Source organism: Pseudophryne corroboree, chromosome 2 (genome assembly GCF_028390025.1).
Source record: "Pseudophryne corroboree isolate aPseCor3 chromosome 2, aPseCor3.hap2, whole genome shotgun sequence".
NCBI lineage: Eukaryota > Metazoa > Chordata > Amphibia > Anura > Myobatrachidae > Pseudophryne > Pseudophryne corroboree.
The window spans coordinates 469,404,582-469,429,450 of record NC_086445.1 but is presented as its reverse complement, the minus strand read 5'-3'; positions in this window follow the sequence as shown (position 1 = coordinate 469,429,450).

The following is a 24,869-nucleotide window of genomic DNA, read 5'->3' as shown; positions in this document are numbered from 1 at the left end:
TAATTGCTTCTTATCTTCATCTCTACAACCTTCAGGTAATGACACACATAGTCGATAGGGAATACAGGCACAGATATCAGCACTCACATATTCCCCCATTCATGTATCATCAACTAAAATGTGCTCCCCGATTTTGTTGCAACCAGAAGCCGAAAAGAGCTCGGTAAAGTTTGACAGCCCATCCACAGACCCTTAATACGGGATAAGAAGGAATTCAAATGTATACTTCGCAATACCTCGAAGCTTGATTTAAAACACGTACGGCACGATGATACATGACCCCCCAAACATGGATTCATACACACATGCTTCTGCTATCTCACTAGGTCATACCCTTTTCCCACCTTATTCTCTCCTCCCCTACCCAATCATAGAAATGTATTTACATGACATATATATTTTTTTTTTTTTACTGTTTTAGGAAGTGGCAGTTATTAGTGACTGCCAAAGGGTGGACTGTCAAAGTCAGAAAAATATCACACTGCACATTGCCATATATGCACCTCATGCGTGTGCCCGCTGCACGTGCATGAGCCCTCCCGTGCGTGCGTATACACGCAGTCGCGTGCACCAGCAGGTGCACGGTATGCGCATTTACGGTAGAGTTTGTGTGCGTCTAGCGGGCGACTCAATCGTTACATATTTTAGTCATATAATGTATTTTGTAGATTATGGTCCCTTTGATAGAATGTGAAAGTTTAGTTAATGTAGTATGTTCAGAGACAAGGAGATCCCTCTTTGTTTGATACGAAGGGTCAGACAGGGGTAACACAGTGGTGTTTAGTATCCATCGGAAGAGTATTAAATTAGCAATATTCCGGTGTTGGTTAGAAACGGATTAATCGCTCGTGCGTATAGTTATGGCCATAAGAAGTTTATGGACATTTCTTATATTTGCAGTTTATTACCCATGCGGCGGGAAACCTGAGTTTCCCTCCCACCTGAGCAGTTTGAAATAGTCACAGCCCACCTGTATGAACCAACCTATGACCTTTTGTTATAATGCGGAGACGGATTCCTGTGTCCAATGAACAATAAGAATGTATGGACCATTGTACTGTACTTTGCGTAGTGTATATAAAGACAAGCCGATCTGGGCCAGCTCTCTACTCTTCTCAACGGTTCTCATCACTGATAATCGGGAGCTGGATATCCAGAAAGGCGCTTGCGATTGTTTCCCCTTGTGCGTAAGTTCTCTGCAACCATTTTACCTCTTATTAATGTTTGTGAGCCATTCTCTCTCTCCTTCTCCTTAAATGTAATTGTGCCATTATTGTATTTTAACGTGTAGTAATTCGGTTAGGTATTTTATGTTAGTTTGGTAGTGTATAACTTGTAATGTGTATTCTTTTGCAATTGAACGTTCATTCTCTCCCTTAAAGGTGTTAGAACCTTAGACCGGTATTTGAGTGTTTATTATATAGTTTAAGTGTTCTCTGAGTGTCACATACGCTCATACAGCTTTAAACTAACAAGGTTATACTGCGTTGCATTTACACCTTACCACTACACAAAGGTTTACAGTATAAGTACAATACTCATGGTATAGTTATAAAGGTTTAACTCTGTGAGCGTCAGCCCCGCTTGTGATCTCCTCGTGGTCTCGAGCGTACGCTACGCTGATAGCGTATCATCACGGTAATCGGCAGCCTATAGCGTGCTTGCCTCTACGCATTAAGCCGTGATTGAACGTGCCGCTCGTGCGTCTCTACCACGGCTAAGCGTTTGCTACGCTAAGTGCGTACCCTTACGGTATATCATACGCCAATTGCGTACTGTGTTCATTAACCTTCTAGAGTGTTTTAAATAGAATAAATCAGTAGGCTTTATCACCGCGGTTGTGTTCTCCGGTGGCGCCGGGGTGGGGGGCGCAGGGGGGAATCGCATTTATGTAAGCTTGGTCGTGGTGGCTAACACTCGTGGCAGGAGAGGAGGGGGGTACTATGAACTCTCACTGGTGTAAGCTCGGCGGGGTGGGAGGGCGCGAGCGGTAGCCGGCCCAGGATGGGAGGTAGTTTGGGGACGGGTTTCCACTTCAGCTCTGCCCACTGTCGAATCACAGCAACATTAGTGACAGGGGCGTGCTTTCATATGGGCTGAAAGCAGGCCCCTGTCAAAGCGGCACTTCCAGTGGGTGCCGCTTACAGGGACTTTTTCAATGGTCTTTTACAGCCGATGCTTGGCCCCGCCCCCCGCTTCCGCCTCTTTCCCACAGACAGCAGGAGGCACTGGGAGCGGTGCCTCCAAAACACATTTAAAACTTTTTTTAACACAACAAAAATTATTAAAATAATATAAAGGATAGAGAAGATGCTTATGACACAGTATATGTGTCATAAGTATCTTCTTTGTATTATTTTAATCCTTAATGACAGGGGAGGCACTGCCTCCCCTGCCTCCCCTGACTGCACGTCCCTGGTGTATATATATGTATATATATATATATATATATATATATATATATATAGTTCTCCAAAGTCGGTATAACACGGCACTCACAGGGTTTGTAATAGGCAAAAGTTGTTGGTTTATTAGTAGTGACGTTTCGGAGCTGTTAGCTCCTTCTTCCAGACCACACCAAGTTAAAAAGAACATACACACACTTACCCCTTGAAGTACCCTCCTCCATCAGCGCCGCACGCCGCGCCCGGCCGCACCTGAGGTTCGGATCCCATCCCGATGACATACTTCCGGTCCGGTACTTCCGGTCGTTGTCATAGAGACCACCCGGCTTGCGTTCCATCCCGGAAGTCGCCATGGAAACCCGATCTCCAGCGCCCGTCAGCGCGCACTAGCAGCAGCTGAAATACATTTAAAACACCAACATTAATCCAGTCATGTGCTTATTGGAAAATAAACATCATCCAAGGGAGAACATGAATATTGTATATACAGATATTGCTATATAAAACAAATATTATTCAGCATGAATTAAATATACACTCCGGAACACATAGTAGTAACCCATGCACCTCTATTCATGATTTAAATCTATCAAAAGTGACTATGGCATTCCATATAAAGTGGATACCTTATATAAACTGTTATGGGATAATACATATCACATTATACTGTTCCAATTAATTTTTTCATTGAGGCCAAGCGGAGCCATGGTATTCAACCTGAACATCCACCTGGCCTCACACAGTAACAATGCTTTACTGCGATCACCCCCTCGTAGGGATTCTGGAACATGATCGATCATGAAGTAACGTAACTCTGACAACAAATGGCCTTTGTTCTTAAAGTGCCCAGCAACCGGTTGATCAATTGATTTACCTGATAATGATAAATCGATGCTGGAGCGATGAAGAGCCATACGTCCCCTAAAACTACGGGTGGTCTGTCCCACGTAGTATAATCCGCATGGGCAGACAACAACATATACCACGTACGTGCTTTTACACGTCATTACATGACGAATCTCAAAGGTTTTCTCAGTGTGAGGGTGTTTAAAACTTTTACAGGGTGACATATATTGGCAAGTAACACAGTTAAAGCAGCTATAGCAACCGGGTTTTTTAAAGTGTACATTAGGGTGTCTGGGGATACCTTTGCCCGAAATGTTGGTTTTTACCAACCTGTCTTTCAGATTACGACCGCGTTTAAACGCGGCCATTGGTCTAACATCTTTAAAACATGGCAGATCACTATCAGATTTCACAATCAGCCATAATGCTTTTGTGGCCCGGTCAATGATGGGGCTTGCCACCGTGAAGGTACTTACCCATGGAATTACCTTCTCATCTTTCCTTTTATTTGATTTGAGTAATTCAGACCTCGACATCCCTAGCACCTGTTGCTTTTGTAATTGCAGCAGGTCGTTGTCATAGCCACGGGCTCTGAACTTGTCAATCAATACATCAAGATCATCAGAGATTTTTGATGTGTCACTTGTAATTCTCGCCACCCTCATCATCTGTGACAATGGTAATCCTCGTTTCAGAGACCCCGGGTGGTGGCTCCCCGCCAGGAGGAACGTGTTGCGATCCACATCCTTGAAATGGACGCCGGTCTCAACACGGCCCCCACTGACACGGACCACTACATCTAGAAACTGAATCTCCTCAAGACTATGAGAATACGTAAATTTAATAGTTGTGTCCATCCTATTTACTTCCTGCATCAATTGTTCAAACGCATCAATACCCCCGGTCCATAGAATGAAAATATCATCTATGTACCGGGTGTATCTGAGTATATTGCAACTGACCTCCGGCCTATTCAGAAACATCATATCCCCCATGTCAAACATATATACATTCGCGTACGCCGGAGCCACTGCCGACCCCATTGCGCAACCGCACAGCTGTATATAATACCTGCTGTCATATAAGACATAATTGTTTTTTAGTGTTAGCTCAAGTAATCTTAGGAACAAGCAATGATAAAATACAGACTCCTCAAGAAACTGATGTAAAAAACGTCTCATCGACGTCAGCCCCCCAGTATGAGGGATTGACGTATACAAGCTAGATACATCGAGACAACATAGTAACGTCCCTCTGGTACTACATCAATCTCCATCAATAATTTGATGAAGCTAGTCGTGTCTTTGAGAAAAGATTCTTTTAGTAATAGCAGTGGCTGTAGAATAAAGTCCAGCAGTTGAGCAACCGTTTGCAATAGGGATTCACGGGCAGAGATAATCGGCCTTCCTGGGGGGTTTGCCATGTTCTTGTGCAACTTCGACAATGTATATAGAACTGGGGCCCTAGGGAATTCTTTATAGAGAATTTTCTGCAGAGCTGGAGAAATAACACCTTCTCGGACCGCCTCATCCAGGATCCCACGCAATTCCATCTGGAATCTCTTGGTCGGATCAGCGGGCAGTTTTTTGTATACATCAGTCTCCACTAGTTGCCTTTCAATCTCACGTCGATACTCGTGAATTCCCTGAATCACAATGGCCCCGCCCTTGTCGGCGGGCCGAATAATGATGTCTTCATAACTAGCAAGATCTTGTAACGCTGCAGTTTCTGCTCGAGATAAATTTTTCTGTACTTTACCCGGAGCTGATCTGAACCTATTGACGGAGTCATCCAATAAGCGGTTAAACGTCTTGAGCGAGGGGTTAATTGATGGGGGGTCATAAGTGGACCTGGTGGCTGTTTTCATAAATCTTTCAACCGGGGTTTCCTCGGGTCGCACAGGTTTATTTTGGAAATGTTCCTTCAAGCGTAGTTTACGTGCAAACCTATGGTGTTCTCTCGTCCACTCAAACTCATCGTGCATATTCGTGGGGACAAAAGAGAGGCCCCGTTGTAATACCCCAATCTCCACCTCCGTCAATGCTCTTTCTGACAGGTTAATTATAGCAGTTTCTTCGCTGCTTTTCTTGTGGTTGCCCCTTTTGTTTTGTCCACCCCTGACGGTGGCCGCTCTTTTATGGGTTTTTCCGTCCCCGGAGGTTTCCCTAAAGGGACTCTCGCCGAGGTACTCGGTTCATCCGACTCCGATATTCCAAAGTCACTGTCACTCTGACTCAAAGAAGTATCCGTTTGCTTATGAGGACGTGGTGTCTCTTTCTGCCATGGCCTGCGTCTACGGCTCCTGTCACTACCCCGCCGTGGGGTCTCACCACCAGAAAGCCATCTGTAGACCCTATTTTCCTCGTAGTCGTTGTCCACCATGTGTTTTTTATTGCGCTTAAATTTAAGCAAGTCACGTTTGTATTGATCGCATTTCTGGTCAAGTTTCGTTAACCAGCTTGAATTCACAGGATCTTCCAACACCACTTTAACATCTTGTTTTAATTTCTCAATTTTTAAGCGTGTTAGATCCAGTTCACGTCTGGACTCTTCGATCACGAGGACCATTAGGTCCAGGGCACATCTATTCAGTATGCCGACCCATTTCCTGACAAAGTCAGGGTTATTGCGGCCAATTGTGGGGGTGTTTCTGGAGCGGAAACTAGAGATGAGCGCCTGAAATTTTTCGGGTTTTGTGTTTTGGTTTTGGGTTCGGTTCCGCGGCCGTGTTTTGGGTTCGAACGCGTTTTGGCAAAACCTCACCGAATTTTTTTTGTCGGATTCGGGTGTGTTTTGGATTCGGGTGTTTTTTTCCAAAAACACTAAAAAACAGCTTAAATCATAGAATTTGGGGGTCATTTTGATCCCAAAGTATTATTAACCTCAAAAACCATAATTTACACTCATTTTCAGTCTATTCTGAATACCTCACACCTCACAATATTATTTTTAGTCCTAAAATTTGCACCGAGGTCGCTGTGTGAGTAAGATAAGCGACCCTAGTGGCCGACACAAACACCGGGCCCATCTAGGAGTGGCACTGCAGTGTCACGCAGGATGTCCCTTCCAAAAAACCCTCCCCAAACAGCACATGACGCAAAGAAAAAAAGAGGCGCAATGAGGTAGCTGACTGTGTGAGTAAGATTAGCGACCCTAGTGGCCGACACAAACACCGGGCCCATCTAGGAGTGGCACTGCAGTGTCACGCAGGATGTCCCTTCCAAAAAACCCTCCCCAATCAGCACATGATGCAAAGAAAAAGAAAAGAAAAAAGAGGTGCAAGATGGAATTGTCCTTGGGCCCTCCCACCCACCCTTATGTTGTATAAACAAAACAGGACATGCACACTTTAACCAACCCATCATTTCAGTGACAGGGTCTGCCACACGACTGTGACTGATATGACGGGTTGGTTTGGACCCCCCCCAAAAAAGAAGCAATTAATCTCTCCTTGCACAAACTGGCTCTACAGAGGCAAGATGTCCACCTCATCTTCACCCTCCGATATATCACCGTGTACATCCCCCTCCTCACAGATTATCAATTCGTCCCCACTGGAATCCACCATCTCAGCTCCCTGTGTACTTTGTGGAGGCAATTGCTGCTGGTCAATGTCTCCGCGGAGGAATTGATTATAATTCATTTTAATGAACATCATCTTCTCCACATTTTCTGGATGTAACCTCGTACGCCGATTGCTGACAAGGTGAGCGGCGGCACTAAACACTCTTTCGGAGTACACACTTGTGGGAGGGCAACTTAGGTAGAATAAAGCCAGTTTGTGCAAGGGCCTCCAAATTGCCTCTTTTTCCTGCCAGTATAAGTACGGACTGTGTGACGTGCCTACTTGGATGCGGTCACTCATATAATCCTCCACCATTCTATCAATGTTGAGAGAATCATATGCAGTGACAGTAGACGACATGTCCGTAATCATTGTCCGGTCCTTCAGTCCGGACCAGATGTCAGCATCAGCAGTCGCTCCAGACTGCCCTGCATCACCGCCAGCGGGTGGGCTCAGAATTCTGAGCCTTTTCCTCGCACCCCCAGTTGCGGGAGAATGTGAAGGAGGAGATGTTGACAGGTCGCGTTCCGCTTGACTTGACAATTTTGTCACCAGCAGGTCTTTCAACCCCAGCAGACCTGTGTCTGCCGGAAAGAGAGATCCAAGGTAGGCTTTAAATCTAGGATCGAGCACGGTGGCCAAAATGTAGTGCTCTGATTTCAACAGATTGACCACCCGTGAATCCTTGTTAAGCGAATTAAGGGCTGCATCCACAAGTCCCACATGCCTAGCGGAATCGCTCCCTTTTAGCTCCTTCTTCAATGCCTCCAGCTTCTTCTGCAAAAGCATGATGAGGGGAATGACCTGACTCAGGCTGGCAGTGTCTGAACTGACTTCACGTGTGGCAAGTTCAAAGGGCATCAGAACCTTGCACAACGTTGAAATCATTCTCCACTGCGCCTGAGACAGGTGCATTCCACCTACTATATCGTGCTCAATTGTATAGGCTTGAATGGCCTTTTGCTGCTCCTCCAACCTCTGAAGCATATAGAGGGTTGAATTCCACCTCGTTACCACTTCTTGCTTCAGATGATGGCAGGGCAGGTTCAGTAGTTTTTGGTGGTGCTCCAGTCTTCTGTACGTGGTGCCTGTACGCCGAAAGTGTCCCGCAATTCTTCTGGCCACCGACAGCATCTCTTGCACGCCCCTGTCGTTTTTTTAAAAATTCTGCACCACCAAATTCAAGGTATGTGCAAAACATGGGACGTGCTGGAATTTGCCCATATTTAATGCACACACAATATTGCTGGCGTTGTCCGATGCCACAAATCCACAGGAGAGTCCAATTGGGGTAAGCCATTCCGCGATGATCTTCCTCAGTTGCCGTAAGAGGTTTTCAGCTGTGTGCGTATTCTGGAAACCGGTGATACAAAGCGTAGCCTGTCTAGGAAAGAGTTGGCGTTTGCGAGATGCTGCTACTGGTGCCGCCGCTGCTGTTCTTGCGGCGGGAGTCCATACATCTACCCAGTGGGCTGTCACAGTCATATAGTCCTGACCCTGCCCTGCTCCACTTGTCCACATGTCCGTGGTTAAGTGGACATTGGGTACAGCTGCATTTTTTAGGACACTGGTGACTCTTTTTCTGAGGTCTGTGTACATTTTCGGTATCGCCTGCCTAGAGAAATGGAACCTAGATGGTATTTGGTACCGGGGACACAGTACCTCCAACAAGTCTCTAGTTGGCTCTGCAGTAATGATGGATACCGGAACCACGTTTCTCACCACCCAGGATGCCAAGGCCTCAGTTATCCGCTTTGCAGTAGGATGACTGCTGTGATATTTCATCTTCCTCGCAAAGGACTGTTGAACAGTCAATTGCTTACTGGAAGTAGTACAAGTGGGCTTACGACTTCCCCTCTGGGATGACCATCGACTCCCAGCGGCAACAACAGCAGCGCCAGCAGCAGTAGGCGTTACACGCAAGGATGCATCGGAGGAATCCCAGGCAGGAGAGGACTCGTCAGAATTGCCAGTGACATGGCCTGCAGGACTATTGGCATTCCTGGGGAAGGAGGAAATTGACACTGAGGGAGTTGGTGGGGTGGTTTGCGTGAGCTTGGTTACAAGAGGAAGGGATTTACTGGTCAGTGGACTGCTTCCGCTGTCACCCAAAGTTTTTGAACTTGTCACTGACTTATTATGAATGCGCTGCAGGTGACGTATAAGGGAGGATGTTCCGAGGTGGTTAACGTCCTTACCCCTACTTATTACAGCTTGACAAAGGGAACACACGGCTTGACACCTGTTGTCCGCATTTCTGGTGAAATACCTCCACACCGAAGAGCTGATTTTTTTGGTATTTTCACCTGGCATGTCAACGGCCATATTCCTCCCACGGACAACAGGTGTCTCCCCGGGTGCCTGACTTAAACAAACCACCTCACCATCAGAATCCTCCTGGTCAATTTCCTCCCCAGCGCCAGCAACACCCATATCCTCATCCTGGTGTACTTCAACACTGACATCTTCAATCTGACTATCAGGAACTGGACTGCGGGTGCTCCTTCCAGCACTTGCAGGGGGCGTGCAAATGGTGGAAGGCGCATGCTCTTCACGTCCAGTGTTGGGAAGGTCAGGCATCGCAACCGACACAATTGGACTCTCCTTGTTGATTTGGGATTTCGAAGAATGCACAGTTCTTTGCTGTGCTGCTTTTGCCAGCTTGAGTCTTTTCATTTTTCTAGCGAGAGGCTGAGTGCTTCCATCCTCATGTGAAGCTGAACCACTAGCCATGAACATAGGCCAGGGCCTCAGCCGTTCCTTGCCACTCCGTGTGGTAAATGGCATATTGGCAAGTTTACGCTTCTCCTCCGACAATTTTATTTTAGGTTTTGGAGTCCTTTTTTTACTGATATTTGGTGTTTTGGATTTGACATGCTCTGTACTATGACATTGGGCATCGTCCTTGGCAGACGACGTTGCTGGCATTTCATCGTCTCGGCCATGACTAGTGGCAGCAGCTTCAGCACGAGGTGGTAGTGGATCTTGATCTTTCCCTAATTTTGGAACCTCAACATTTTTGTTCTCCATATTTTAATAGGCACAACTAAAAGGCACCTCAGGTAAACAATGGAGATGGATGGATTGGATACTAGTATACAATTATGGACGGGCTGCCGAGTGCCGACACAGAGGTAGCCACAGCCGTGAACTACCGCACTGTACTGTGTCTGCTGCTAATATATAGACTGGTTGATAAAGAGATAGTATACTCGTAACTAGTATGTATGTATAAAGAAAGAAAAAAAAACCACGGTTAGGTGGTATATACAATTATGGACGGGCTGCCGAGTGCCGACACAGAGGTAGCCACAGCCGTGAACTACCGCACTGTACTGTGTCTGCTGCTAATATAGACTGGTTGATAAAGAGATAGTATACTCGTAACTAGTATGTATGTATAAAGAAAGAAAAAAAAACCACGGTTAGGTGGTATATACAATTATGGACGGGCTGCCGAGTGCCGACACAGAGGTAGCCACAGCCGTGAACTACCGCACTGTACTGTGTCTGCTGCTAATATAGACTGGTTGATAAAGAGATAGTATACTCGTAACTAGTATGTATGTATAAAGAAAGAAAAAAAAACCACGGTTAGGTGGTATATACAATTATGGACGGGCTGCCGAGTGCCGACACAGAGGTAGCCACAGCCGTGAACTACCGCACTGTACTGTGTCTGCTGCTAATATATAGACTGGTTGATAAAGAGATAGTATACTCGTAACTAGTATGTATGTATAAAGAAAGAAAAAAAAACCACGGTTAGGTGGTATATACAATTATGGACGGGCTGCCGAGTGCCGACACAGAGGTAGCCACAGCCGTGAACTACCGCACTGTACTGTGTCTGCTGCTAATATATAGACTGGTTGATAAAGAGATAGTATACTCGTAACTAGTATGTATGTATAAAGAAAGAAAAAAAAACCACGGTTAGGTGGTATATACAATTATGGACGGGCTGCCGAGTGCCGACACAGAGGTAGCCACAGCCGTGAACTACCGCACTGTACTGTGTCTGCTGCTAATATAGACTGGTTGATAAAGAGATAGTATACTCGTAACTAGTATGTATGTATAAAGAAAGAAAAAAAAACCACGGTTAGGTGGTATATACAATTATGGACGGGCTGCCGAGTGCCGACACAGAGGTAGCCACAGCCGTGAACTACCGCACTGTACTGTGTCTGCTGCTAATATAGACTGGTTGATAAAGAGATAGTATACTCGTAACTAGTATGTATGTATAAAGAAAGAAAAAAAAACCACGGTTAGGTGGTATATACAATTATGGACGGGCTGCCGAGTGCCGACACAGAGGTAGCCACAGCCGTGAACTACCGCACTGTACTGTGTCTGCTGCTAATATATAGACTGGTTGATAAAGAGATAGTATACTCGTAACTAGTATGTATGTATAAAGAAAGAAAAAAAAACCACGGTTAGGTGGTATATACAATTATGGACGGGCTGCCGAGTGCCGACACAGAGGTAGCCACAGCCGTGAACTACCGCACTGTACTGTGTCTGCTGCTAATATATAGACTGGTTGATAAAGAGATAGTATACTCGTAACTAGTATGTATGTATAAAGAAAGAAAAAAAAACCACGGTTAGGTGGTATATACAATTATGGACGGGCTGCCGAGTGCCGACACAGAGGTAGCCACAGCCGTGAACTACCGCACTGTACTGTGTCTGCTGCTAATATAGACTGGTTGATAAAGAGATAGTATACTCGTAACTAGTATGTATGTATAAAGAAAGAAAAAAAAACCACGGTTAGGTGGTATATACAATTATGGACGGGCTGCCGAGTGCCGACACAGAGGTAGCCACAGCCGTGAACTACCGCACTGTACTGTGTCTGCTGCTAATATATAGACTGGTTGATAAAGAGATAGTATACTCGTAACTAGTATGTATGTATAAAGAAAGAAAAAAAAACCACGGTTAGGTGGTATATACAATTATGGACGGGCTGCCGAGTGCCGACACAGAGGTAGCCACAGCCGTGAACTACCGCACTGTACTGTGTCTGCTGCTAATATAGACTGGTTGATAAAGAGATAGTATACTCGTAACTAGTATGTATGTATAAAGAAAGAAAAAAAAACCACGGTTAGGTGGTATATACAATTATGGACGGGCTGCCGAGTGCCGACACAGAGGTAGCCACAGCCGTGAACTACCGCACTGTACTGTGTCTGCTGCTAATATATAGACTGGTTGATAAAGAGATAGTATACTACTAATATTATATATACTGGTGGTCAGGTCACTGGTCACTAGTCACACTGGCAGTGGCACTCCTGCAGCAAAAGTGTGCACTGTTTAATTTTAATATAATATTATGTACTCCTGGCTCCTGCTATAACCTATAACTGGCACTGCAGTAGTGCTCCCCAGTCTCCCCCACAATTATAAGCTGTGTGAGCTGAGCAGTCAGACAGATATATAATATATATAGATGATGCAGCACACTGGCCTGAGCCTGAGCAGTGCACACAGATATGGTATGTGACTGACTGAGTCACTGTGTGTATCGCTTTTTTCAGGCAGAGAACGGATATATTAAATAAACTGCACTGTGTGTCTGGTGGTCACTCACTATATAATATATTATGTACTCCTGGCTCCTGCTATAACCTATAACTGGCACTGCAGTAGTGCTCCCCAGTCTCCCCCACAATTATAAGCTGTGTGAGCTGAGCAGTCAGACAGATATATATAATATTATATATAGATAATAGATGATGCAGCACACTGGCCTGAGCCTGAGCAGTGCACACAGATATGGTATGTGACTGAGTCACTGTGTGCTGTGTATCGCTTTTTTCAGGCAGAGAACGGATTATAAATAAAACTGGTGGTCACTGGTCACTATCAGCAAAACTCTGCACTGTACTGAGTACTCCTAATGCTCCCCAAAATTAGTAAATCAAGTGTCTCTCTAATCTATTCTAAACGGAGAGGACGCCAGCCACGTCCTCTCCCTATCAATCTCAATGCACGTGTGAAAATGGCGGCGACGCGCGGCTCCTTATATAGAATCCGAGTCTCGCGATAGAATCCGAGCCTCGCGAGAATCCGACAGCGTCATGATGACGTTCGGGCGCGCTCGGGTTAACCGAGCAAGGCGGGAAGATCCGAGTCGCTCGGACCCGTGAAAAAAAACATGAAGTTCTGGCGGGTTCGGATTCAGAGAAACCGAACCCGCTCATCTCTAGCGGAAACCTCTTGGAATTTTTTTCTCTCGGTAATATTCCGAAAGGGAAGAGGCATGCAGTAGATAATCAGCCTCACGTCGTCTTAACTTGAATAACTGAAAGTAAATGTCCTCCATGCTTAGTGCATCCTTATCATTTATAGATTCATGTAATAGGATTCCCTCAATTTGCTCCGGAGTGAAACCAAAAACCTCCCCTGGTGGAACAGTAAAATTAAGACAACCCGCCACCTCCTGGAAGGCCAATGCCCCCTGTGGTACCTCCATTTTCACAAAGCCAGGTACACAAAGAAAATTCTTGCCTTTCAGCACTGTCCTTACAAGCACAGAAGAATACTTGCGGGGTGTCCAGGGTATAGTTAAAAGGATAATTTCATCAACACATTTATATAATCAGGTGCCATACCACATACTGCACAATGCAGTGTATACAGTCCTCCAAATCAGTCGGCACTCAATAGCAATCCAACGTCCCCCGGTGCCAGAGTCCTTATTAAATAGTTCTCCAAAGTCGGTATAACACGGCACTCACAGGGTTTGTAATAGGCAAAAGTTGTTGGTTTATTAGTAGTGACGTTTCGGAGCTGTTAGCTCCTTCTTCCAGACCACACCAAGATAAAAAGAACATACACACACTTACCCCTTGAAGTACCCTCCTCCATCAGCGCCGCACACCGCGCCCGGCCGCCCCTGAGGTTCGGATCCCATCCCGATGACATACTTCCGGTCCGGTACTTCTGGTCGTTGTCATAGAGACCACCCGGCTTGCGTTCCATCCCGGAAGTCGCCATGGAAACCCGATCTCCAGCGCCCGTCAGCGCGCACTAGCAGCAGCTGAAATACATTTAAAACACCAACATTAATCCAATCATGTGCTTATTGGAAAATAAACATCATCCAAGGGAGAACATGAATATTGTATATACAGATATTGCTATATAAAACAAATATTATTCAGCATGAATTAAATATATACTCCGGAACACATAGTATGTGATATGTATTATCCCATAACAGTTTATATAAGGTATTCACTTTATATGGAATGCCATAGTCACTTTTAAAAGATTTAAATCATGAATAGGGGTGCATGGGTTACTACTATGTGTTCCGGAGTATATATTTAATTCATGCTGAATAAAATATTTGTTTTATATAGCAATATCTGTATATACAATATTCATGTTCTCCCTTGGATGATGTTTATTTTCCAATAAGCACATGACTGGATTAATGTTGGTGTTTTAAATGTATTTCAGCTGCTGCTAGTGCGCGCTGACGGGCGCTGGAGATCGGGTTTCCATGGCGACTTCCGGGATGGAACGCAAGCCGGGTGGTCTCTATGACAACGACCGGAAGTACCGGACGGAAGTATGTCATCGGGATGGGATCCGAACCTCAGGTGCGGCCGGGCGCGGCGTGCGGCGCTGATGGAGGAGGGTACTTCAAGGGGAAAGTGTGTGTATGTTCTTTTTAACTTGGTGTGGTCTGGAAGAAGGAGCTGACAGCTCCGAAACGTCACTACTAATAAACCAACAACTTTTGCCTATTACAAACCCTGTGAGTGCCGTGTTATACCGACTTTGGAGAACTATTTAATAAGGTGCTCTGGCACCGGGGGACGTTGGATTGCTATTGAGTGCCGACTGATTTGGAGGACTGTATACACTGCATTGTGCAGTATGTGGTATGGCACCTGATTATATAAATGTGTTGATGAAATTATCCTTTTAACTATACCCTGGACACCCCGCAAGTATTCTTCTGTGCTTGTCAGGACAGTGCTGAAAGGCAAGAATTTTCTTTGTGTACCTGGCTTTGTGAAAATGGAGGTACCAAAGGGGGCATTGGCCTCCCAGGAGGTGGCGGGTTGTCTTAATTTTACTGTTCCACCAGGGGAGGTTTTTGGTTTCACTCCGGAGCAAATTGAGGGAATCCTATAACATGAACCTATAAATGATAAGGATGCACTAAGCATGGAGGACATTTACTTTCAGTTATTCAAGTTAAGACGACGTGAGACTGATTATCTACTGCATGCCTCTTCCCTTTCGGAATATTACCGAGAGAAAAAAATTCCAAGAGGTTTCCGCTCCAGAAACACCCCCACAATTGGGCGCAATAACCCTGACTTTGTCAGGAAATGGGTCGGCATACTGAATAGATGTGCCCTGGACCTAATGGTCCTCGTGACCGAAGAGTCCAGACGTGAACTGGATCTAACACGCTTAAAAATTGAGAAATTAAAACAAGATGTTAAAGTGGTGTTGGAAGATCCTGTGAATTCAAGCTGGTTAACGAAACTTGACCAGAAATGCGATCAATACAAACGTGACTTGCTTAAATTTAAGCGCAATAAAAAACACACGGTGGTCAACGACTACGAGGAAAATAGGGTCTACAGATGGCTATCTGGTGGTGAGACCCCACGGCGGGGTAGTGACAGGAGCCGTAGACGCAGGCCATGGCAGAAAGAGACACCACGTCCTCATAAGCAAACGGATACTTCTTTGAGTCAGAGTGACAGTGACTTTGGAATATCGGAGTCGGATGAACCGAGTACCTCGGCGAGAGTCCCTTTAGGGAAACCTCCGGGGACGGAAAAACCCATAAAAGAGCGGCCACCGTCAGGGGTGGACAAAACAAAAGGGGCAACCACAAGAAAAGCAGCGAAGAAACTGCTATAATTAACCTGTCAGAAAGAGCATTGACGGAGGTGGAGATTGGGGTATTACAACGGGGCCTCTCTTTTGTCCCCACAAATATGCACGATGAGTTTGAGTGGACGAGAGAACACCATAGGTTTGCACGTAAACTACGCTTGAAGGAACATTTCCAAAATAAACCTGTGCGACCCGAGGAAACCCCGGTTGAAAGATTTATGGAAACAGCCACCAGGTCCACTTATGACCCCCCATCAATTAACCCCTCGCTCAAGACGTTTAGCCGCTTATTGGATGACTCCGTCAATAGGTTCAGATCAGCTCCGGGTAAAGTACAGAAAAATTTATCTCGAGCAGAAACTGCAGCGTTACAAGATCTTGCTAGTTATGAAGACATCATTATTCGGCCCGCCGACAAGGGCGGGGCCATTGTGATTCAGGGAATTCACGAGTATCGACGTGAGATTGAAAGGCAACTAGGGGAGACTGATGTATACAAAATACTGCCCGCTGATCCGACCAAGAGATTCCAGATGGAATTGCGTGGGATCCTGGATGAGGCGGTCCGAGAAGGTGTTATTTCTCCAGCTCTGCAGAAAATTCTTTATAAAGAATTCCCTAGGGTCCCAGTTCTATATACATTGCCGAAGTTGCACAAGAACATGGCAAACCCCCCAGGACGGCGGATTATCTCTGCCCGTGAATCCCTATTGCAAACGGTTGCTCAACTGCTGGACTTTATTCTACAGCCACTGCTATTACTAAAAGAATCTGTTCTCAAAGACACGACTAGCTTCATCAAATTATTGATGGAGATTGATGTAGTACCAGAGGGGACGTTACTATGTTGTCTCGATGTATCTAGCTTGTATACGTCAATCCCTCATACTGGGGGGCTGACGTCGATGAGACGTTTTTTACATCAGTTTCTTGAGGAGTCTGTATTTGATCATTGCTTGTTCCTAAGATTACTTGAGCTAACACTAAAAAACAATTATTTCTTATATGACAGCAGGTATTGTATACAGCTGCGCGGTTGCGCAATGGGGTCGGCAGTGGCTCCGGCGTACGCGAATGTATATATGTTTGACATGGAGGATATGATGTTTCTGAATAGGCCGGAGGTCAGTTGCAATATACTCAGATACACCCGGTACATAGATTATATTTTCATTCTATGGACCGGGGGTATTGATGCGTTTGAACAATTGATGCAGGAAGTAAATAGGATGGACACAACTATTAAATATACGTATTCTCATAGTCTTGAGGAGATTCAGTTTCTAGATGTGGTGGTCCGTGTCAGTGGGGGCCGTGTTGAGACCGGCGTCCATTTCAAGGACGTGGATCGCAACACGTTCCTCCTGGCGGGGAGCCACCACCCGGGGTCTCTGAAACGAGGATTACCATTGTCACAGATGATGAGGGTGGCGAGAATTACAAGTGACACATCAAAAATCTCTGATGATCTTGATGTATTGATTGACAAGTTCAGAGCCCGTGGCTATGACTAGAGATGAGCGGGTTCGGTTTCTCTGAAACCGAACCCGCACGAACTTCATGTTTTTTTCACGGGTCCGAGCAGACTCGGATCCTCCCGCCTTGCTCGGTTAACCCGAGCGCGCCCGAACGTCATCATGACGCTGTCGGATTCTCGCGAGACTCGGATTCTATATAAGGAGCCGCGCGTCGCCGCCATTTTCACACGTGCATTGAGATTGATAGGGAGAGGACGTGGCTGGCGTCCTCTCCATTAGAAATTAGATTAGAAGAGAGAGAGAGATTGTGCAGAGTCAGACAGAGTTTACCACAGTGACCAGTGCAGTTGTTGTTAGTTAACTTTTATTTATTTTAATATAATATATCCGTTCTCTGCTATATCCGTTCTCTGCCTGAAAAAAAACGATACACAGCAGCAGCCAGTCACACAGTGTGACTCAGTCTGTGTGCACTCAGCTCAGCCCAGTGTGCTGCACATCAATGTATAAAAGGCAAAGCTTATAATAATTGTGGGGGAGACTGGGGAGCACTGCAGGTTGTTATAGCAGGAGCCCCCAGGAGTACATAATATTATATTAATTTAAAATTAAACAGTGCACACTTTTGCTGCAGGAGTGCCACTGCCAGTGTGACTAGTGGTGACCAGTGCCTGACCACCAGTATAGTAGTATATTGTTGTATGTATTGTATACTATCTCTTTATCAACCAGTCTATATTAGCAGCAGACACAGTACAGTGCGGTAGTTCACGGCTGTGGCTACCTCTGTGTCGGCAGTCGGAACTCGGCAGGCAGTCCGTCCATCCATAATTGTATTACAATATATACCACCTAACCGTGGTATTTTTTTTTCTTTCTTTATACCGTCGTCATAGTGTCATACTAGTTGTTACGAGTATACTACTATCTCTTTATCAATCAGTGTACAGTGCGGTAGTTCACGGCTGTGGCTACCTCTGTGTCGGCAGTCGGCAGGCAGTCCGTCCATCCATAATTGTATTATTATTATAATATATACCACCTAACCGTGGTTTTTTTTTCATTCTTTATACCGTCATAGTGTCATACTAGTTGTTACGAGTATACTACTATCTCTTTATCAACCAGTGTACAGTGCGGTAGTTCACGGCTGTGGCTACCTCTGTGTCGGCAGTCGGCAGGCAGTCCGTCCATCCATAATTGTATTATTATTATAATATATACCACCTAACCGTGGTTTTTTTTTCATTCTTTATACCGTCGTCATAGTGTCATACTAGTTGTTACGAGTATACTACTATCTCTTTATCAACCAGTGTACAGTGCGGTAGTTCACGGCTGTGGCTACCTCTGTGTCGGCAGTCGGCAGGCAGTCCGTCCATCCATAATTGTATTATTATTATAATATATACCACCTAACTGTGGTATTTTTTTTTCTTTCTTTATACCGTCGTCATAGTGTCATACTAGTTGTTACGAGTATACTACTATCTCTTTATCAACCAGTGTACAGTGCGGTAGTTCACGGCTGTGGCTACCTCTGTGTCGGCAGTCGGCAGGCAGTCCGTCCATCCATAATTGTATTATTATTATAATATATACCACCTAACCGTGGTTTTTTTTTCATTCTTTATACCGTCATAGTGTCATACTAGTTGTTACGAGTATACTACTATCTCTTTATCAACCAGTGTACAGTGCGGTAGTTCACGGCTGTGGCTACCTCTGTGTCGGCAGTCGGCAGGCAGTCCGTCCATCCATAATTGTATTATTATTATAATATATACCACCTAACCGTGGTTTTTTTTTCATTCTTTATACCGTCGTCATAGTGTCATACTAGTTGTTACGAGTATACTACTATCTCTTTATCAACCAGTGTACAGTGCGGTAGTTCACGGCTGTGGCTACCTCTGTGTCGGCAGTCGGCAGGCAGTCCGTCCATCCATAATTGTATTATTATTATAATATATACCACCTAACCGTGGTTTTTTTTTCATTCTTTATACCGTCGTCATAGTGTCATACTAGTTGTTACGAGTATACTACTATCTCTTTATCAACCAGTGTACAGTGCGGTAGTTCACGGCTGTGGCTACCTCTGTGTCGGCAGTCGGCAGGCAGTCCGTCCATCCATAATTGTATTATTATTATAATATATACCACCTAACTGTGGTATTTTTTTTTCTTTCTTTATACCGTCGTCATAGTGTCATACTAGTTGTTACGAGTATACTACTATCTCTTTATCAACCAGTGTACAGTGCGGTAGTTCACGGCTGTGGCTACCTCTGTGTCGGCAGTCGGCAGGCAGTCCGTCCATCCATAATTGTATTATTATTATAATATATACCACCTAACCGTGGTTTTTTTTTCATTCTTTATACCGTCGTCATAGTGTCATACTAGTTGTTACGAGTATACTACTATCTCTTTATCAACCAGTGTACAGTGCGGTAGTTCACGGCTGTGGCTACCTCTGTGTCGGCAGTCGGCAGGCAGTCCGTCCATCCATAATTGTATTATTATTATAATATATACCACCTAACCGTGGTTTTTTTTTCATTCTTTATACCGTCGTCATAGTGTCATACTAGTTGTTACGAGTATACTACTATCTCTTTATCAACCAGTGTACAGTGCGGTAGTTCACGGCTGTGGCTACCTCTGTGTCGGCAGTCGGCAGGCAGTCCGTCCATCCATAATTGTATTATTATTATAATATATACCACCTAACCGTGGTATTTTTTTTTCTTTCTTTATACCGTCGTCATAGTGTCATACTAGTTGTTACGAGTATACTACTATCTCTTTATCAACCAGTGTACAGTGCGGTAGTTCACGGCTGTGGCTACCTCTGTGTCGGCAGTCGGCAGGCAGTCCGTCCATCCATAATTGTATTATTATTATAATATATACCACCTAACCGTGGTTTTTTTATACCACCTAACCGTGGCAGTCCGTCCATAATTGTATACTAGTATCCAATCCATCCATCTCCATTGTTTACCTGAGGTGCCTTTTAGTTCTGCCTATAAAATATGGAGAACAAAAAAGTTGAGGTTCCAAAATTAGGGAAAGATCAAGATCCACTTCCACCTCGTGCTGAAGCTGCTGCCACTAGTCATGGCCGAGACGATGAAATGCCAGCAACGTCGTCTGCCAAGGCCGATGCCCAATGTCATAGTACAGAGCATGTCAAATCCAAAACACCAAATATCAGAAAAAAAAGGACTCCAAAACCTAAACTAAAATTGTCGGAGGAGAAGCGTAAACTTGCCAATATGCCATTTACCACACGGAGTGGCAAGGAACGGCTGAGGCCCTGGCCTATGTTCATGGCTAGTGGTTCAGCTTCACATGAGGATGGAAGCACTCAGCCTCTCGCTAGAAAAATGAAACGACTCAAGCTGGCAAAAGCACAGCAAAGAACTGTGCGTTCTTCGAAATCCCAAATCCACAAGGAGAGTCCAATTGTGTCGGTTGCGATGCCTGACCTTCCCAACACTGGATGTGAAGAGCATGCGCCTTCCACCATTTGCACGCCCCCTGCAAGTGCTGGAAGGAGCACCCGCAGTCCAGTTCCTGATAGTGAGATTGAAGATGTCAGTGTTGAAGTCCACCAGGATGAGGAGGATATGGGTGTTGCTGGCGCTGGGGAGGAAATTGACAAGGAGGATTCTGATGGTGAGGTGGTTTGTTTAAGTCAGGCACCCGGGGAGACACCTGTTGTCCGTGGGACGAATATGGCCGTTGACATGCCAGGTGAAAATACCAAAAAAATCAGCTCTTCGGTGTGGAGGTATTTCACCAGAAATGCGGACAACAGGTGTCAAGCCGTGTGTTCCCTTTGTCAAGCTGTAATAAGTAGGGGTAAGGACGTTAACCACCTCGGAACATCCTCCCTTATACGTCACCTGCAGCGCATTCATAATAAGTCAGTGACAAGTTCAAAAACTTTGGGTGACAGCGGAAGCACTCCACTGACCAGTAAATCCCTTCCTCTTGTAACCAAGCTCACGCAAACCACCCCACCAACTCCCTCAGTGTCAATTTCCTCCTTCCCCAGGAATGCCAATAGTCCTGCAGGCCATGTCACTGGCAATTCTGACGATTCCTCTCCTGCCTGGGATTCCTCCGATGCATCCTTGCGTGTAACGCCTACTGCTGCTGGCGCTGCTGTTGTTGCTGCTGGGAGTCGATGGTCATCCCAGAGAGGAAGTCGTAAGACCACTTTTACTACTTCCACCAAGCAATTGACTGTCCAACAGTCATTTGCGAGGAAGATTAAATATCACAGCAGTCATCCTACTGCAAAGCGGATAACTGAGGCCTTGACATCCTGGGTGGTGAGAAACGTGGTTCCGGTATCCATCATTACTGCAGAGCCAACTAAAGACTTGTTGGAGGTACTGTGTCCCCGGTACCAAATACCATCTAGGTTCCATTTCTCTAGGGTTGCGATACCGAAAATGTACACAGACCTCAGAAAAAGAGTCACCAGTGTCCTAAAAAATGCAGCTGTACCCAATGTCCACTTAACCACGGACATGTGGACAAGTGGAGCAGGGCAGGGTCAGGACTATATGACTGTGACAGCCCACTGGGTAGATGTATGGACTCCCGCCGCAAGAACAGCAGCGGCGGCACCAGTAGCAGCATCTCGCAAACGCCAACTCGTTCCTAGGCAGGCTACGCTTTGTATCACCGGTTTCCAGAATACGCACACAGCTGAAAACCTCTTACGGCAACTGAGGAAGATCATCGCGGAATGGCTTACCCCAATTGGACTCTCCTGTGGATTTGTGGCATCGGACAACGCCAGCAATATTGTGCGTGCATTACATCTGGGCAAATTCCAGCACGTCCCATGTTTTGCACATACCTTGAATTTGGTGGTGCAGAATTTTTTAAAAAACGACAGGGGCGTGCAAGAGATGCTGTCGGTGGCCAGAAAAATTGCGGGACACTTTCGGCGTACAGGCAGCACGTACAGAAGACTGGAGCACCACCAAAAACGCCTGAACCTGCCCTGCCATCATCTGAAGCAGGAGGTGGTAACGAGGTGGAATTCAACCCTCTATATGCTTCAGAGGTTGGAGGAGCAGCAAAAGGCCATTCAAGCCTATACAACTGACCACGATATAGGAGGTGGAATGCACCTGTCTCAAGCGCAGTGGAGAATGATTTCAACGTTGTGCAAGGTTCTGCAACCTTTTGAACTTGCCACACGTGAAGTCAGTTCAGACACTGCCAGCCTGAGTCAGGTCATTCCCCTCATCAGGCTTTTGCAGAAGAAGCTGGAGACATTGAAGGAGGAGCTAAGACAGAGCGATTCCGCTAGGCATGTGGGACTTGTGGATGGAGCCCTTAATTCGCTTAACAAGGATTCACGGGTGGTCAATCTGTTGAAATCAGAGCACTACATTTTGGCCACCGTGCTCGATCCTAGATTTAAAACCTACCTTGGATCTCTCTTTCCGGCGCACACAAGTCTGCTGGGTTTCAAAGACCTGCTGGTGAGAAAATTGTCAAGTCAAGCGGAACGCGACCTGTCAACATCTCCTCCTTCACATTCTCCCGCAACTGGGGCTGCGAGGAAAAGGCTCAGAATTCCGAGCCCACCCGCTGGCGGTGATGCAGGGCAGTCTGGAGCGACTGCTGATGCTGACATCTGGTCCGGACTGAAGGACCTGACAACCATTACGGACATGTCGTCTACTGTCACTGCATATGATTCTATCACCATTGATAGAATGGTGGAGGATTATATGAGTGACCGCATCCAAGTAGGCACGTCACACAGTCCGTACTTATACTGGCAGGAAAAAGAGGCAATTTGGAGGCCCTTGCACAAACTGGCTTTATTCTACCTAAGTTGCCCTCCCACAAGTGTGTACTTCGAAAGAGTGTTTAGTGCCGCCGCTCACCTTGTCAGCAATCGGCGTACGAGGTTACATCCAGAAAATGTGGAGAAGATGATGTTCATTAAAATGAATTATAATCAATTCCTCCGCGGAGACATTGACCAGCAGCAATTGCCTCCACAAAGTACACAGGGAGCTGACATGGTGGATTCCAGTGGGGACGAATTGATAATCTGTGAGGAGGGGGATGTACACGGTGATATATCGGAGGATGATGATGAGGTGGACATCTTGCCTCTGTAGAGCCAGTTTGTGCAAGGAGAGATTAATTGCTTCTTTTTTGGTGGGGGTCCAAACCAACCCGTCATTTCAGTCACAGTCGTGTGGCAGACCCTGTCACTGAAATGATGGGTTGGTTAAAGTGTGCATGTCCTGTTTTGTTTATACAACATAAGGGTGGGTGGGAAGGGCCCAAGGACAATTCCATCTTGCACCTCTTTTTTCTTTTATTTTTCTTTGCGTCATGTGCTGTTTGGGGAGGGTTTTTTGGAAGGGACATCCTGCGTGACACTGCAGTGCCACTCCTAGATGGGCCCGGTGTTTGTGTCGGCCACTAGGGTCGCTTATCTTTCTCACACAGCTACCTCATTGCGCCTCTTTTTTTCTTTGCGTCATGTGCTGTTTGGGGAGGGTTTTTTGGAAGGGACATCCTGCGTGACACTGCAGTGCCACTCCTAGATGGGCCCGGTGTTTGTGTCGGCCACTAGGGTCGCTTATCTTTCTCACACAGTCAGCTACCTCATTGCGCCTCTTTTTTTCTTTGCGTCATGTGCTGTTTGGGGAGGGTTTTTTGGAAGGGACATCCTGCGTGACACTGCAGTGCCACTCCTAGATGGGCCCGGTGTTTGTGTCGGCCACTAGGGTCGCTAATCTTACTCACACAGCTACCTCATTGCGCCTCTTTTTTTCTTTGCGTCATGTGCTGTTTGGGGAGGGTTTTTTGGAAGGGACATCCTGCGTGACACTGCAGTGCCACTCCTAGATGGGCCCGGTGTTTGTGTCGGCCACTAGGGTCGCTTATCTTTCTCACACAGTCAGCTACCTCATTGCGCCTCTTTTTTTCTTTGCGTCATGTGCTGTTTGGGGAGGGTTTTTTGGAAGGGACATCCTGCGTGACACTGCAGTGCCACTCCTAGATGGGCCCGGTGTTTGTGTCGGCCACTAGGGTCGCTAATCTTACTCACACAGCTACCTCATTGCGCCTCTTTTTTTCTTTGCGTCATGTGCTGTTTGGGGAGGGTTTTTTGGAAGGGACATCCTGCGTGACACTGCAGTGCCACTCCTAGATGGGCCCGGTGTTTGTGTCGGCCACTAGGGTCGCTTATCTTACTCACACAGCGACCTCGGTGCAAATTTTAGGACTAAAAATAATATTGTGAGGTGTGATGTGTTCAGAATAGGCTGAAAATGAGTGTAAATTATGTTTTTTGAGGTTAATAATACTTTGGGATCAAAATTACCCCCAAATTCTATGATTTAAGCTGTTTTTTAGGGTTTTTTGAAAAAAACACCCGAATCCAAAACACACCCGAATCCGACAAAAAAAATTCGGTGAGGTTTTGTCAAAACGCGGTCGAACCCAAAACACGGCCGCGGAACCGAACCCAAAACCAAAACACAAAACCCGAAAAATTTCCGGCGCTCATCTCTAGCTATGACCACGACCTGCTGCAATTACAAAAGCAACAGGTGCTAGGGATGTCGAGGTCTGAATTACTCAAATCAAATAAAAGGAAAGATGAGAAGGTAATTC